The following is a 16,477-nucleotide window of genomic DNA, read 5'->3' on the forward strand; positions in this document are numbered from 1 at the left end:
TCTAGGACTTCAGGAGCCAGATCGCCAGGTTCAGCTGTTGCGGATCTGGGTGCTGAACCTCTCCATGGTTCTGCGTCAAATGCGCGGGTTTGATCCGCAGCCTTTGATGCGGTACCACGGAAAGTTCGAGGAAGGTGGTGTACCACGGCTGGCGTGCCCACGTGGGAGCAACTAGGACGAGTGTCAGGGAGTGTTGTCGGAGTTTGCGAGCCACCAGCGGTATCAACGGTGCTGGGGGAAAAGCGTACGCAAATCTGCCGGACCAGTTCATCCATATCGCATTGCCCTGCGACTGCGGATGTGGGAATCTGGCGGCGAAGCTTTGGCATTTTGCGTTTTCGCTTGTCGCGAATAGGTCTATCTCTGGGTGACCCCACTGCTGGAAGTACGGTTGGAGTACTGATGGGTGTAACTCCCACTCGTGCATCTGGTGGCTGTGTCTGCTGAGCAGATCCGCCATCTGGTTGTCCTTGCCGGGGAGGTGTTCTGCCATGAGGAACATGTTCCTCTGAATGGCCCACTTCCACATGCTCTGAGCCAGATGAGACAACTGTGGAGAGTGTGTCCCTCCCTGTTTCTGTATGTAGTACATTGCGGTCATGTTGTCCGTCCGGATCAACACGACCTTGTTGCACAGATGTACTTTGAAAGCCTTCATGGCCAGGAAGATTGCCATCAGTTCCAGAAGGTTGATGTGCATCTTCTTCTGTTGTGTCGTCCATAGTCCCTGCACTGTGTAGTGTAGTACATGAGCTCCCCATCCCTGGAGAGACGCGTCCGCTGTCAGTACTATTTGTGGAACAGGCTCTTGGAACGGTCGCCCCTTGCAAAGGTTTTGTGGATTCCACCAATGCAGAGAGTTGTATGCCCGACCGCTCACCAACACTAGGTCTTTCAACTGTCCTTGAGCCTGATTCCACTGACGTGCTAGGCACTCCTGAAGTGGGCGCATATGTAATCTCGCGTGCGGGACTATGAAGATGCAGGAGGCCATCATGCCTATCAACTGCATAAACACTCGCGCTGGAAGCGAGTGATTGTGTTTGAACTTGGAGATCAGCAGTTGTATGCTGTTGATCCTCACTAAACTTGGCTGAGCTGAGGCCGCCAGAGTGTCTATAGTCGCGCCCAGGTACTGTTGTACGTGTGCGGGCTGGAGATGGGACTTTGGGTAATTTAGTGAGAATCCCAGACTGTGAAGAAGGTGAATGGTGCGGGACATATGGCTTGCACATTGCTGGGCCGACTTCGCTTGAACGAGCCAGTCGTCTAGGTAGGGGTAGACGTGTATATGCTGCCTCCGTAAGTGTGCTGCCACCGTAGCTAGGCACTTCGTGAAAACCCTGGGCGCTGTTGTCACGCCGAAGGGAAGGACTTTGAACTGATAGTGCTGCCCCTGAACAGTAAACCTGAGGTATTTTTTGTGTGAGGGGTGGATGGGTATGTGGAAGTACGCATCCTTGAGGTCCAGTGATGCTAGGAAGTCTCCCTGCTTGAGAAGCGGAAGGACTTGCTGTAGAGTGAGCATGTGAAAGTGCTCTGAAAGAATGTACTGGTTCAGGGGTCTCAGGTCTAATATAGGCCTGAGCGACCCGTCCTTTTTTGGAATTAAGAAGTAGAGGGAGTAAACCCCCGTGCCCTGCTCGTGGATGGGTACGAGCTCGATAGCGCCTTTTAGAAGCATACTTTCTACCTCTTGCTGTAAGAGCGTTAAGTGCTCTGAGGACATAGGACGGTTTCTTGGTGGTATTGTGGGTGGAGTGGAAGTTAACTCCAGACAGTAACCGTGTTTTATAATATCTTTGACCCACCTGTCCGTGGTGATGGAGTTCCACGTGGACAGGAACCGTTGTAGCCTTCCCCCGACAGGTGTTATGTGGTCGGGAGGAAGGGAGAGGGCGTCACTGCTTGTTCTTGGGGGAGGACCTGGTGTTGCCGTAGCCACGTCCTCTGCCCTTGGTACTGGAGCCACGATAGCCACCTCGGGTGTTCTTATCGTAGGTGGTCTGCGTATTACCCTTGTTATATGTTTGTTGTGACCCCTGTCCTCTACCTGCCCCCTTGTTTCCGGGGCGACGAAAGGAGCCGCTCCGAAAGGACTGAGTTTGTAGGGCGCCCATGGACTTTGCAGTGTCCGTGTCCTTTTTTATCTTCTCGAGGGTGGTGTCAACCTCAGGTCCGAACAAAAAGTCGGGGTTGACGGGCTGATTAAGTATATTGTTTTGTACCTCAGGCTTGAATCCTGAGATACGTAGCCAGGCGTGACGTCGTAGGATGACGCTAGTGTTGATGGCCCTGGCAGCCGTGTCTGCAGCGTCTAGTGCACATTTAATGGCAGCATTTGTGAGTAGCTGTCCCTCTCTGATAAGGATTTCTGCACCTTCTTTGTAGGGGTCAGGGAGGTGCTGAAGAAGTTGCTCCAGTGTGTCATAGTGCGCTCTATCGTAGCGAGCGAGGAGCGCTTGAGTGTTAGCTATGCGCCATATGTTTGCAGCTTGTGCGGCAACTCGCTTGCCGGAGGTCTCTAGCACCTTGGACTCTTTGTCCGGGGGAGGAGCGTCACCCGTTGTCTGCGAGTGTGCCCTCTTGCGGGCATTCGCCACAACGATGGAGTCGAGTGGTAATTGGCCTCTGATGTAAGTAGGATCCCCAGGTGCTGATCTGTATTTTTTATCGATCCTGGGGTTTATCACTCGTGCCCTGGTGGGTTCCTTGAAAATGTCAGTGGCTGGCTTGAGGACCCCCTTCAACATTGGCAGAGTCTTTACATGTCTTTCTGAGGATGCAAAGGTGTCCATTAGAAAGTCATCTTCGATGATATCAGAGTGAAGCTGTACATCATGGTTGTTTGCCGCACGTTCAATCAGAGCGTTGAACGCCGCAGTATCCTCTGTGGGTGATGTTTTTGGCCCATATAGTTGTGTGTCCTGTGCATCAAGAGGTGCACTGGGGTCTGCAGGGTCGCCCCAAGTTTGGTCAGGGTCCTGCTGGTCATCAGGGTCCGTGTCCACATGGTAGGGGACTTGTTCATCCAAGTAGTCCCCCAATGCATCCGTGTCGGAGCGTGTGGGGGAGGCCCGGTGTGGATCCTGGTAGGGTGAATAGAAGGGTTCATACAGGAGAGGTTCTGAGTCCACAGGCAGCTTCCTCTTTAGCGGGATCCTGAAAGGCTCCAATGGCGGTTCCGAAGTTATCCTTCGGCCGTGGAGAATCATCCTGCCAGTGTCGGCGTCGATGACGTGTGACGGAGACGGCTCGACAGGTGTAACCGCAGTTTTGGTGACCTGTGTCCTGAGTTGAAACGCCTTCGGGATTGTGGGTGGAGGCAAGCCGAAGGTAATGCTGGTCGGCACCGACGAAACCGCCGGAGCCGAACCGGAACCCGACGGGTCCTGGAGGGCGTCCTTGGATCTGCAGCCTGGCATCGCGCCAGGCCGTACTCGGGGCGCCTTAGAGGTCGTGGCCCCCGCCAGGGTCGTCGAGGCGGCTGCAGATATCTTCTGCGCCCGTGGCGCATCGAGTCGAGGTGCGGAGATCACCGTCGACGTCTTCGACACGTGAGGTTTTGGTGTCGTCGAGGGAGTGCTGCGAGGCGTAGCAGGCGGGACGGCCCTCGGTGTCGGTGGCGTCGACGCCGGTAACCGGGCAGGTTTGTCGGCGCCGATGACCTTCTTCCGTTTGTCGACTCCCATGTCGCCCGTCTCGAGTTCGGCACCGAAGTCTCTCTTGGTGCGGTCGGTGCCGACCCGGTGCGCTGGCGTCGAAGGTGTTGAAGGCCTCGATCCGACTAGCGCCACTTTCAGTTTCGGTTTCGTAGGAACCTGAGCAGCTTTCGGTTTCGGTTTCGTGGAAGGGAAACCAGCTGGCTTAAGCGGTAATGGCTGCCGCTGAACGTCCGAGGCCGGGCCCGAGGGCGGGGCCGAAGGACTGCGTGATAGGTCTCGGGTAAGGCCCGAAGGCGATCCCTCGACCGGAGCCATAGTCTGTGGCGCTGGTGAAATTTCGGTCTGAACAGGTAGGCCTTGTTCATCATCGGAGCTACTCTCTTCGGCTCCTAAGGCCTCCTCGTCGTCTCCTACCTCGGTGTCGTCTTCACCTCTGTGGAAGAGTGACTCGTCGGCCTCGTCCGATCCGGGTTCGTGTTCGTGTTCGGAAACGGGACTGGAGGGTAAGACTTCTACTTCTTCGACGTCGTCAGCCTCGTCGAAGATGTCAGCTGGGGCCGGTGCCGCGTGCTGCGCTTCGAGCCTCGCCGCTCGACGATTCCGCAGAGTCTTCTTTGAACGGAACCGGGCACAGGCCATACATGTCGATTCGTCGTGGTCCGGCGAAAGGCATTTGTTGCACACCGGATGGACGTCGATGTGTGGGTACTTCGCATTGCATACCGGACACCTTTTGAATGGCGTCCTGGATTCCATCGTCGAAGTAGAGTCGATGGACAGGCAAATGCGAACAAAGTCGGTGCTGAAAGTTAGTAAACTAACAAAAAGTATCGAAACCCGATCGATAAACAGTACCGACGCGAACTAAAGGCCTTGTGGCCTCGACAAAAGTTTTTCCTAACTTGAGCTAAGATAGCACATCCGAACCCAATGGCGGAAAAAAACAATCTGAGGATGGAGAGGATGCCCATGCGCACTGTAGTCCATGGGAGGAGTCACCTATCCAAGGATACTTCGAAGACTCTTCCAGGACAACAACGTGCAAACATCCGGACCCAACACTAGGCGGCGATCTATGCACAGATATGAATTCAGCAGCCCACATGCCTCGAACCTCAAGTTTCCCAACATCCACTGGCATGCGGGACTGCGTAGTTTCTCTAGGTTGGCCCCTCACTTCATTTTCTAAGGGTTTCCTCCTGATGTGATAACCCCGAGTATTGTGGTGAGCTAATTCTTCAGGGTCACAGAGGCTTTCATCTACTCCCATCAAGGTTTTATAATGTTGTTCCCCTGGTTCGCTGGCTCTTTGACCCCTAGCCCTGTTGCGAATATTGTATTACAATAGCGTCAGTCCAGAAATCTTCCAGGGTGTCTAAAGGTTCAAAGGGGTTCTGTGTTGGGACATTGAATTATTAAAATTACTCTGTGTCTTATTTGTTGTCAAGTTAACTCCTGATAACACTGAAGGCCTGTAAAAGTAGCCAAGCGGAAAAATAATGTGAAGGTAAGTATATACAGGGATAGTATTAGCTAACTATACTTCACTCCCTTCCTATGTACCTTGACAATATATATATAACTTCACATCTATGTACTGCAACAATAGATACATATATCATCAATTTATTTTCATAGATGTGGAGTTAAAAATAGTAAATTTATACTTATCTAGGCATGCTTACCTTCATCAAATTCATGAATTTCTTCCATGAATTCTGACATACAACCTTATCGAAGATGAGACCTAAATGCTGAAATGTGTTTTTTTTTTTAAGTGCACAGGGATTTAATTTGATTCACAATAGTATTTTTTTTCTAAGAGTTGCTATTTGTACATACTTTCTGCAATGTTGCCGTGCACTTGTGACTTTTCTATATAGTTCAGTTGGCAAAAGATCAATTAGTATTGCAAATGGGTTCCGCCCATTTGGTATGCCCAGATTTTGTTTGCTTTTTGATCAGCCAGTTTTGGACCTTCATCGTGGGTGAGTCTCCCTACCTGAGTCTCATGCACAGTAATGTCATGGCAAATTGAACTGTGCATGTTTACCATCAGTGTCCATTTGTTAAGCAAATGCCACTGCAAAGCAACTAGGATCAGGGGCACAGGACTGGTTGCACAGGAACGCTTGTGCACGTGGGTACAGGCGGCAGGTGAGGCACTATAGTCATGCTCAGTTTGGTAGATGCACAGGTTTTTTTGAAACCTTTATTACAGAATGCAAAAGATATACAAAGATGGGCCTACAACCTTCAGGCCGGCCGCTAGCAAACAGTGAGAACATAAAATACAGTCATTAAACACAAGCGGCAAGTGATAAAGGTCCCAGAAGTCGAGGGAAGCGTTGGCGGCCACACCGGCCGGACCCCCCAAATGGCGGTTCCATTTTTTATAAGAAACCACAAACAAATCCACAAGGCAGCAAAAGTCAAAGCAGCATCATGAGCTCCCCTGGGGAGGACCCTACCGATCCACAGGAATAGGGGGGGGGGGGACAGGCCGGGACAGAAACAAAGTAGACACAATGCCCAGAACCAAGGTGACAAGCAGACTAGGGAGACTGGGCCACTGCCAAGTCAGGCGTCAGCGGCGGGGTACAAATCCCGCCACGATAGGAGTTCCAGGGGCCCCACACCTTCACCCATTTCCCAGGCTTACCTCTCGCCACATACACTACCTTCTCCCGAAACATACACCAATCCATGTTGTCCTTCCACACCAAAACCGTTGGTGACCTCTGGGAGCCCCACAATTGTGCTATGTCACGCTTGGCCACCATATATCCCAGAGTCACCCACCACGTCTGCGGCACCGTATAATCAGTCGGCTCCCACACATTTAACAGACATCTCCTAGCCTCGGGAAACAGCGCCACATGCGTGACCGCTTGCAACACCGCATGTACACCACGCCAGAATCGCGCCACCTCCGGGCATTCCCACAAAATATGGATGAAGGTCCCTAACGAACCACACCCACGCTTACACAGCCCATCCACGGCATATCCCATACGCATCAGACCCGGCCCCGAAACATAGACCCTGTGGAGTATTTTGAGCTGGACGAAGCGAAGGCGGGCCGGTATGGCCACCTCTTTCGGGGAGGCCACCGCAGACACCCAGTCCTCGTCATCCAGCTCCAATCCATCGGCGACCCATGCCTCACGAAGGCCAGTCAGCAGTCCCGAGCGATCGTTGATGAGCTTTTTATAAATCAATGAGATAGTGCCATCCGGTACATGCCCATCTAGCACTCTATCTTCCAGAGGGGAGCTCTCCGGGATGGAGGCAACATCCGGGAATACAGAACACAGCGCGTGACGAACCTGTACATATCGGAAGTACTCCCTGTCCTGCAACTGGAATTCCTTCGGCAGCACATCGAACGTTTTGAATCCCCCCTCGTCCAGAGATCGCCCACCCTGCTGATGCCTATCATGTCCCACTTCTCAAAGCCTTTCGAGGTCCACAAGCAGCCCAGTCACTCAGATGCATACAGTGGCGTCGCCCGGGTCAACCGATCCTTCCACCCCATAGCCAAGTTTGCCGCGTTCCACACCCGTACCGCGACCCGCGTAGGGCCCGTCAAACGTGCGTCGAGCCATGTAGAGTAAACCGCACGATTATAGTCGCCACCCGGCAGTAACAGTTTGTCCATTTCAAAAGCCGGGTTAAGGGCGGGCCCATAAAGGCCGTGGTTTATCGCAGCCAGCTGGGAGGCCCAGTAATACCATTTGATGTCCGGGAGGGCGACCCCCCCGTCATACCACGGGAGCGTCAGCTTCGCGAGGGCGATACGCGGCCTCCCATCCCAAAACAGGTGGCGCTGCAGACCCTCCACCTCCCGAAAGTAGCGCGCCGGGACGACGTCCATCGTGTTTTGTAAAGCGTATAAGAAACGTGGCAACGACATCATCTTAAACAGTGCCGCACGGCCGCACGGCGAGAGCGGCAAGTGCCTCCAACGCGCCACATCCTCCTTCAGGCGCTGGAGGGGGGGGGAGTAAGTTCTGTTTATATCGGGCCGCAGCGTCCAGGGTAATAAAGATACCCAGGTACTTAAATCCCTGCGGAGCAACCTGGATAGGACAACCCCGCGGAAGGATAGGAGCCTCCCCCGAGAGGACATACACACAGGATTTAGCCCAGTTGATAACTAAGCCGGAGTTGCGGCCGAATGAACGCAACACATCCACTAACACAATCAGTGATTTGCGCGGGGAAGCAAGGTACAAAAGAATATCGTCCGCGTAAAGGGATACGCGATCCTCATACTCGGGGGTCCATCGGAGACCACGAATCGAAGGGTGCCACCGCAGCCACTCCGCCAGGGGCTCCAAGGCAAGCGCAAAAAGGAGCGGCGACAGCGGGCAACCCTGCCGCGTGCCCCTGCCCAGTTCAAACGGCGCCGATACTCTACCATTCACCGCCACCTGCGCCAGCGGTCCGGAATACAACAGTTTCACCCAGCCAATGAATCCCGGGCCAAACCCAAACTTAGCCAGCGTCGCCCAAATATATGGCCACTCAAGCGTGTCGAACGCCATAGTGGCGTCCAAGGACGCCAAAATGGCTGGCTCTCGTATGAACGGGACCCTCGCGAGCACCCCGTGCGGACGCCGCAAGTTAAGCGCGGTGTTGCGATGAGGGATAAAGCCGGACTGGTCCTGGTGGATCAGATCGCACACCACGCCAACCAGCCGATTAGCCAGCACCTTGGCGAGAATTTTCGGCTCCGCATTCAACAGCGAAATGGGCCGGTAAGACGTGACCCGATCCCGCGGCCTCCCCTCCTTATGAATAACCACAATAGTAGCAAGACGCTGGTCCAGCGGGAGGGAACCCGCCGACCGGGCCGCGAGGAACATAGCACGGAGATGCGGAGCCAGCGTATCCGGTCGTAATTTGTACAATTCAATGGGAAGGCCATTAGGACCCATGGCCTTGCCAGAGGCGACCGAACGTATGGCGAGGGCAATCTCCTCAGATGTCGGGGCCGCGTCCAACGACAATTTATCCTCCTCCGAAAGGGAAGGCAGCGCAATGTCTTTAAGCAGGTCATGGGAATCCTCTTCCGAGCGGGAAGATACCGGGGAATACACCCCACGGAAATACTCAGCGAAACAATCAACAATTTCCTCCGGCTCAGTGACACACACACCATCCAGTCTCTCAATCGACGGGACAACTCGACTCGCTCTCTCCTTTTTATCCAGCCACGCAATCAATTTACCAGCCTTATCACCCACATCATACAGTCGCCCCTGTTGCTCTCTACTCAGGCCCCTGGCTGCCTCCGTGACTAGGGCCTTGTAGTCCGCCTGTTTGAGTCGGAGAGCATGCAGTTTGTCATCCGTTACCCCACACTCCAGATCACCCTCCAACTCAGTTATCTCAGATTCGATACGGGTCACCTCCTCCCGCACGCGCCTCCGGGAATGGGAAATGAGGGACAGGGCCTCCCCCCGGAGTACCGTCTTAAACGCCTCCCACAAAGAAACCGCAGACGACACAGACCCCACATTGTCTTCAAAATATCGCTCAATAGATTTAACCAAATCAGCGCGAATTGTGGGGTCACGCAGGTACCAGGAATTAATCGGGACCACCCTCCCCTCCCCCCTCGGGACAATGTCGAAGTGCAACAGGAGCGGGGAGTGATCTGAAATACCCCGAGCCAGATGTCGTACCTCCCCGACCCTCCCTGCCTGTGCTGCTGGCATCAGAACATAATCAAGCCTTGAAAGACTACCATGAGCCCCGGAATGAAAGGTGTATTGTATCTACGTAGGGTGTTTCAGCCGCCAACAATCCACCAGCCCCAGGGTATCCAAGAGGCCAGATAACCAAGCTTGGGCACGGGGGAGATCCCTGGGAGGGTGACGATCCTCAGTTCCGGAAAGTACAGCGTTAAAATCCCCCCAACCACTAGAATCCCCTCCGGCAGGCCAAGAAGAAGGCGCCCCAAATCAGCAAAAGTAGTTGTCTGCAACCCTGGCGGGACATAAACAGAAACCAAAACAATCACTTTACCCTCCAATCTACCCACCAGAGCCGTATATCGTCCCCTATCATCATGGAGCACCTCATCAACCTCCAACGGGAGCGAGGTTTTAACCATAATGCCCACACCCCTCGAACCAGATGTGAAGCCCGAGTGGGCTGCAAGGCGATAGCCCCGTCTGTTCATGGCACGAAAGGAGTTTCCAATGAGGTGTGTTTCCTGCAGAAATACTATATCGGGTGAAATTCGTTTTAAGAACTGCAGGACCACTCCCCGTTTTATCCTGTCCCCCAGTCCATTGACATTCCAGGACAAAAGGTTCAGTCCCCTACCCCCCATCATAGCCAAAACCGATCAATCTCCCCCCAGAGAGCACTTTAGCGATAGCACAACAATACTTCTGCCTTGTGGTACAAATAAACAATACCCAACCCCCACCCAACATCCCAAACAAAACTCCCCCCTCCCTGCACCCCTGCATGAGCCCAAACAGCCCCCCCAACTTGCAGTGTGCCTGTCGCCCCTGTGTAAACTAAACTACAAAGACCCCCTAGAGGAGGAAAGAGAACCCCCTCGAGACACAGCACCACCTCCAACGGAGGGGAAACAAGACACAACAGTCAAGAGACCCTAAGCCTGGCCGAAAGGTGGCATCATCAGGAATGAGCCCCAGTGTCAATACCTCATACCCGGTCCGGTGGGCACTCTCCTCCCGCCGCCCCCATCCCATCCCGATCATGTCCCCCAGACAAAGTGTCCAACCAGTCCCCGGCCATCTCAGGACGGTCAAAAAAGTGAGTGCGACCATCAGCCTCCACACGCAGCCTGGCCGGGAAAAGCATGGCGTATTTTAAGTTCATGTCTCGAAGCCGCCGCTTGACGCCCATGAAACTCAATCTCTGCTTCTGGACCGCCTGCGTGAAATCAGGATAAAAGTTCACCTCCATGTTCTCCAGCTTAAGCGGCCCTTGCAGTCTGGAAGCTTGCAAAATCGCATCCCTGTCCCGAAAGTTGAAGATACGGGCAATAAGAGGCCGCGGAGGAGCTCCGACCTTCGGTCTGCCGCCAGGAACTCTATGGGCCCTCTCCACCGCAAAGAATTTACTCTGTCCTCGAGGCTGGAGATGGGTAGAAATCAGGTCCTCCACAAAGAGATCCGCCGCCGAGTCCTCCCGTCACTCGGGCACTCCGATAATGCGAATGTTATTCCTCCGGGCCCTGATCTCGGAGTCCTCCAGGCGCCGATCCGTGAGCGCACTTGCCTGCCGGAGCCGGCGCACCTCCTTCTGGAGGGCCGCTACCTCAGTCGTGAGGCCCGACACGGTATGGGCCAAGGAGTCAACCCGGTCATTTGTCTTAGATAGATCTGCTCTAACAAGGTTGACATCGATGAGGACCGCATCGAGTTTGTGCGCCAAGGTGTCGAATTGTTGGCCCACTGAGGTCTTCATCTCAGCAATGGCGCCCATGACGTCCTGCAAAGTCAGATCCGTAGGCAAATCCGGGGCATCCGGGGGACACTCGGAAGACTTGTGCGATCCGCCGGGAGACCCCTTCGGGAGGGTGTAGCGATCCATAATGTTGACTTGAGGTGCGGTGCCACGCCGGGTCGATTTGGCCTTCAGCTGATCTCCATCCTGCTTCGTGGCCATCGTCGTGTATCTCGCACCTTCACCAGTCACGCAGTGGAGAGCAAGCAATCAAGGCCGTAAGCCCCGGGGGTCACCTCAGGAAGGCGGAGCGGGTCCCCGCGGCAGGCAGGCAGGGTCCCCCAGCGAGGCCACCACCACACAAAGAAGCGCCGTAATCCCACTCGCAATGACGGCAAGGGGACTCAAAAGCGAAAGTGAAAGTGTGGGGTACGCGACTCGCCAGGCTCGGCCCGCCGTTGTTATTCACTTCGCCACTGGGTCACCCCCAAACTCGAGTCCGGGGTCAGGAGAGAAGCAGGCCGCAAACTTCAGTCGATGCTCACCCCGGCCCCCGGGGTCCGATTCAAAAACGGAAAACGGGTACCACCTCGGCTCAGGTTCACCGACACAGTCCCCTCAACCGATTCAGGATGAAGACAGGATAAACGTAGGAGGTTGCGGAGGTCCTCGGGAGCCTCGCACCTACGCGGCCATCTTGGTTGCGCGCTAGGCTCCTCCCTCCCCATGGCAGTTTTAAACTGCATATTTGATTCATCAAAATACCTCTTTTGTCAGGACTAATCTTTCCATTTAAATATTAATGTCCTACATATGTAGGGCACTTCCCCACATTGTGACAGTGTAGATATTTCAAAGAGGGTAATGTCGAAATTAATGCTAAACATGTCCTTACAAAACAATAATGATTTTCACTGAAGCAGGGGAGGCTGCTGGCATAGGGAATCATTAGGCTACATTGTTACTTTTATTAAATGCTACATTTGGATTGGTTGCAGCTAGAAAAATACTCACACATTTTTTAATTGGTTTTTAAACACCTCTTTAATGCTGAAGTCGAATGTTACATTTTTATTTAAGAAGTGGCACTTTTAGACAGTTGCCATTTTGTGGGTTTCTGCTGCTTGTGGTGGCCCAATCTTGACAGGGGCACCCACAACCAACTATAGGAGAACTATTAGGGGTTAGGGGAGAGAGAGGGCTACAGGAGTTGCAGCCCCCAGAAGAATTTTTAAAACTGACCCTAGGTTTCTGTAGTCATAAAATCTATATCCGATCCCCCTGTACATCCTCCAAAGCTGTTTAGCCTTCATTTTCAAGCATTCCAAAATTTGGAACCTTTGTTCTATTGCCTAGGAATTCAATGCTCTCTAGTGGTTGGCTCTGTAGCTTAATTTTGTATGGCCTAAATGTGTTAAAGAAAGACAGAGCACAGCACAGAGCTGGCACTTTTAAAATCCACTGAAGAGATCAGGGAGGCCTTGGATCAGGGAGGCGCTGCCATCCTTATCCTTCTGGACCTTTCGGCCGCATTTGATACAGTCCATCATGATGTTCTGATGGACCGTCTCACAGCGGTCGGGGTCGGAGATAAGGCCTGGGATCTCCTAAAATCCTTTTTGAGCAATAGATCACAAACGGTTGATCTAGGTAAGAACAGTTCTAAGCCCTTTGTTCTGCCATGTGGGGTTCCTCAGGGGTCGTCGCTTAGCCCCACTTTGTTCAATGTCTATGTTACCCCACTGTCCACCCTGGTCAGATCTTTCGGCTTTCAACTGTCTTCTTACGCCGACGACACTCAAATTGTGCTGTCGATCAAAAAGGGGGCAGAGGCAGAAACAGCCTCTAAGTGTCACGACTGCATGAAGGCGATAGCTGCCTGGATGGCAGCTAACTGCCTTAAGTTAAACGCTGGAAAGACCGAGGTCATTCTTTTTGGTAATACGACCAACCTGTGGACGACAGACTGGTGGCCGTCTTCTATGGGCAGACCTCCCATCCCAGTTTCAAAGGCAAAAAATCTTGGGGTGCTCATTGATGCCAAACTCTCGTACGAAGATCAGATCAGTAGGGTTGTATCTTCCTGCGCCTTCACCCTGAAGCTCTTACGCAAAATTAGATCCCTCCTTCCAGACGACTGCCTAAAAATCGCAGTAACGGCATTAATCCTATCACGGTTGGATTACTGCAACAGTCTTTATATCAACATTCAAACAAAACAGTTATCGAGACTTCAGACTGTGCAAAATGCCGCAGCCAGATTACTCACCGGTATACCCAGGTTTACATCAGTAAGGGCAGGGCTTAGATCCCTACACTGGTTACCGGTGGCAGCTCGAATTCAATTCAAAGCCCTATGTTTAGTCTTCAAAGCCCTTAATGGCATCGGCCCTGAATTCCTCAGACATTCCATCCAGTGGTATGTGCCAGGGAGAACTCTGAGATCTCTGACATTCAAACGCGCTATTCTCCCCCGCTATCACAAACTCAGATGGGGCGGCAGAAGTTTCTGCCACTGTGCCGTTAAGGCCTGGAATAGCCTTCCCACCTATCTCAGGAACTCCCCTGGATTACTCCCATTTAGAAAGGGCCTCAAAACCTGGCTCTTCTCGTGAATTCCCGGCCCTCTGCTTTCTTAGATAGGTAGCGCATAGCGCCAGGACACCCCAGGGTAACAGTGCGCTTTAGAAATCACGATAACATTAACATTAACATTAACACAGCCACGTGCTAAATTGATTTTCAATGCTGTATTCATACAGTTTTTTGATAAACATTGCAATATTTTATTGATAACAGGATTTCATTTAAACCTGGTTATTAATTTCAGTGATATAATGATGATTTTTAACATGAGGTTATTGGGCTTTATATGTGGTGACCCCTTGACAAAGCCAATAGGCTTGCATTATATTTTAATGCAATGATCCCTTGACAGAGCTGATAGGCTTGGATTGCATTATTGTTGTAATGACCCATTGACAAAGCCAATAAGCCTGCATTATTTACAGAGATACTGTGATTTTCTGTTGGGTATAAGTGAGGGAGTACAGTGATCTTTGGGATTCATGACTCATTAGAGGTCATATGTATTTTTACAATATCACCGAAGGTATTTCTCCCTACAAGATGCATATATCTGTACACTATTGCATAACATTAAGTAGTGTGTGAGTAGTACATGTACTTTACCTTTTCAAAGAAAAAGCCCTGGCTTTTCAAAGAAAAAGCCCTGGCTGGACTATCATTTATTGCATGCCAGCGAATGGCGAGTACTAGCCTACACCGCCTTCCCTCAGTAGGCTTTGCTACCCTGACTGAGTAAGAGCTACAATGGGGTGTTTCGTTCCCAGTAAAGAGACAATTGTGGACCAATTACTTGTGCCTGCCTCAGATCCTGCACAATAAGTAAATCGATTTCTAACAATTAAGAATGTATTTCTTGTGATGATTGTCAGTCTGGTACATTTATGATGTTATGTTATTGAAATTTATATAGTACACTATACCTGAGGGTGTCAAAGCACTAGATGATGATGTTAAGGACCTCAGTACTAGGTACCTGGTAATTCCAATGGTGCTGGTAATTCCCCTGACTACGTGTTATTCTTCTTTGGACTACAGCAACTGTGCTTTCCTTGTTAAATATTTCTAACTGTGTTGAGTAGCAATTCCTCATTTCTCAGGGTCCCTCTTCCCCAGCGAACCTCATCCTCTACCCCTCTACTGGAGTTACCTGTTCTTCAAGTAACAGTAACACCCAGGGCAGGCATATCCGGCCTCAAAACCAGCACTCTAGGTGTTTGGCACAAGGTTTCTAACCCACATACCTACATAATGTGATATGCAAAAGAAAAACGCCCTATGGAAAATCCTCTTAAAAATAATTAATTTCCATCTTCAAATTATATAATATGCTACTTTTTTTTCGGCACAGTTTAGATTTGGCCAATTAGTTCAGTTTTTTCAGATTGGTCATCGTATTATCCCCAGTGTAATAATAAGTTTTTACTGTATTTCTTCATATTTAATTGATTTCATTCAATAAGTCTTCATTACAACAATTACAAATAGCTGGTCTTCTTAACCTCAATTATATCTTATATATTTCTCTTCTTATAGTGGACATATGTTTCATAGAGTATCCCATTTTCTCAATGCTCTACCTTTTTATAAAAACCTATTTGATTTTATTAGGAATTTCGTCACATAGTCATAAATTACCCCATTACAAAGTTGCTGTTTCTAATTAGGTCAAAGAGAGTAAAATTGATATGCACTAAAAATTAATTATTATCTGATTGAAGCTATGTCTCTTTAACTGACCTGATACAAGTAAATTAACATACAATTAGGATCAGTAATAAAACATTAGTACTATTAGATTGAATGGTTATAACAAATAACAGCAAGATTGAGCCTTATCTTTATAATAGGTGTTTTGACAAGATGGATCGATTACAAAATAGCTAATTGGAAATGTTTTGAATTTAATTCTGTCGGAGCATTTCCCATTAAACACTGGAGTTGTAATATTTATCAATAGAGATCAGAATGCGAATTTGTAATCTGGTTGCAAATCAACTTCTTTGTAAACATTTAAAACAGTTGGTGCTGACAAAACTAGTGATGTTACGGTACATATCTTAATATTATCCCTGTAGATTATGTTCATGAAGAACATATTTGTTACGGGCTGGTTTCTCAAGAGACTAGCTACATATATATTTATTAAAATAGATGTCTATTTGAAAAGAACAAATTTATAACAGATGTAAATACTGTCCAATGAAGGACCTTCTAATCAGTATAATACAAAATTGAGCATCCATGACTCGTGATGTACACGTGTCTGTGTATAAATGTGCTTTATTGTATGAAATATTGTATTGTGTAGAAGTGTAAATATTCAATAGTAAGTATATAGGTTTTGCATCAGTGTGATTTTTGTGTTCTATATATTTTTAATTGATGGCTTTTTATAGAATGTTACAGTCTTGGAAAAAAACAGAATTGTAATCTGCAAACCATGCATTCACTGTAAGAAGATCAATTCATTGATGTAATTCAAGCTAAGAAGACATTCGGTTTGTAATTGACATAGTGAAGAAATATTGATTGAGGTATATTAAATATGAAGAAATACTGTTCAAACATATTCTTCCTGAAGTCAAGAAAGATGCATTCTTACTGAAAGAATACATTGGGAGGAGAAAAGTATCAATAGACTTCTTTGCCTTTTGCAATAAGTGCAAGGACCTCCATTTTTCTATGATTAGTTTATGGAACTGCTGCACCAGGGAGTCACTGGTGTTTTGGTGTGCATACACAGTGCAGGTGTATTTTTCCATCCTCACCCCCAGTTATTGAATTCT

The 16,477-nt window shown here is 50.0% G+C and overlaps 1 protein-coding gene across 3 annotated transcripts in view; it reads right to left on the reverse strand.

Annotated features, from left to right (window-relative positions):
• LOC146802188 (phosphatidylinositol 3,4,5-trisphosphate 3-phosphatase TPTE2-like) overlaps positions 1–16,477 on the reverse strand; it is a 276,700-nt gene that overhangs the window by 51,808 nt on the left and 208,415 nt on the right. The gene's annotated exons all lie outside the window — the stretch shown is intronic.

This window comes from Triturus cristatus, chromosome 8, assembly GCF_964204655.1.
Source record: "Triturus cristatus chromosome 8, aTriCri1.1, whole genome shotgun sequence".
NCBI classification, from domain to species: Eukaryota; Metazoa; Chordata; class Amphibia; order Caudata; family Salamandridae; genus Triturus; species Triturus cristatus.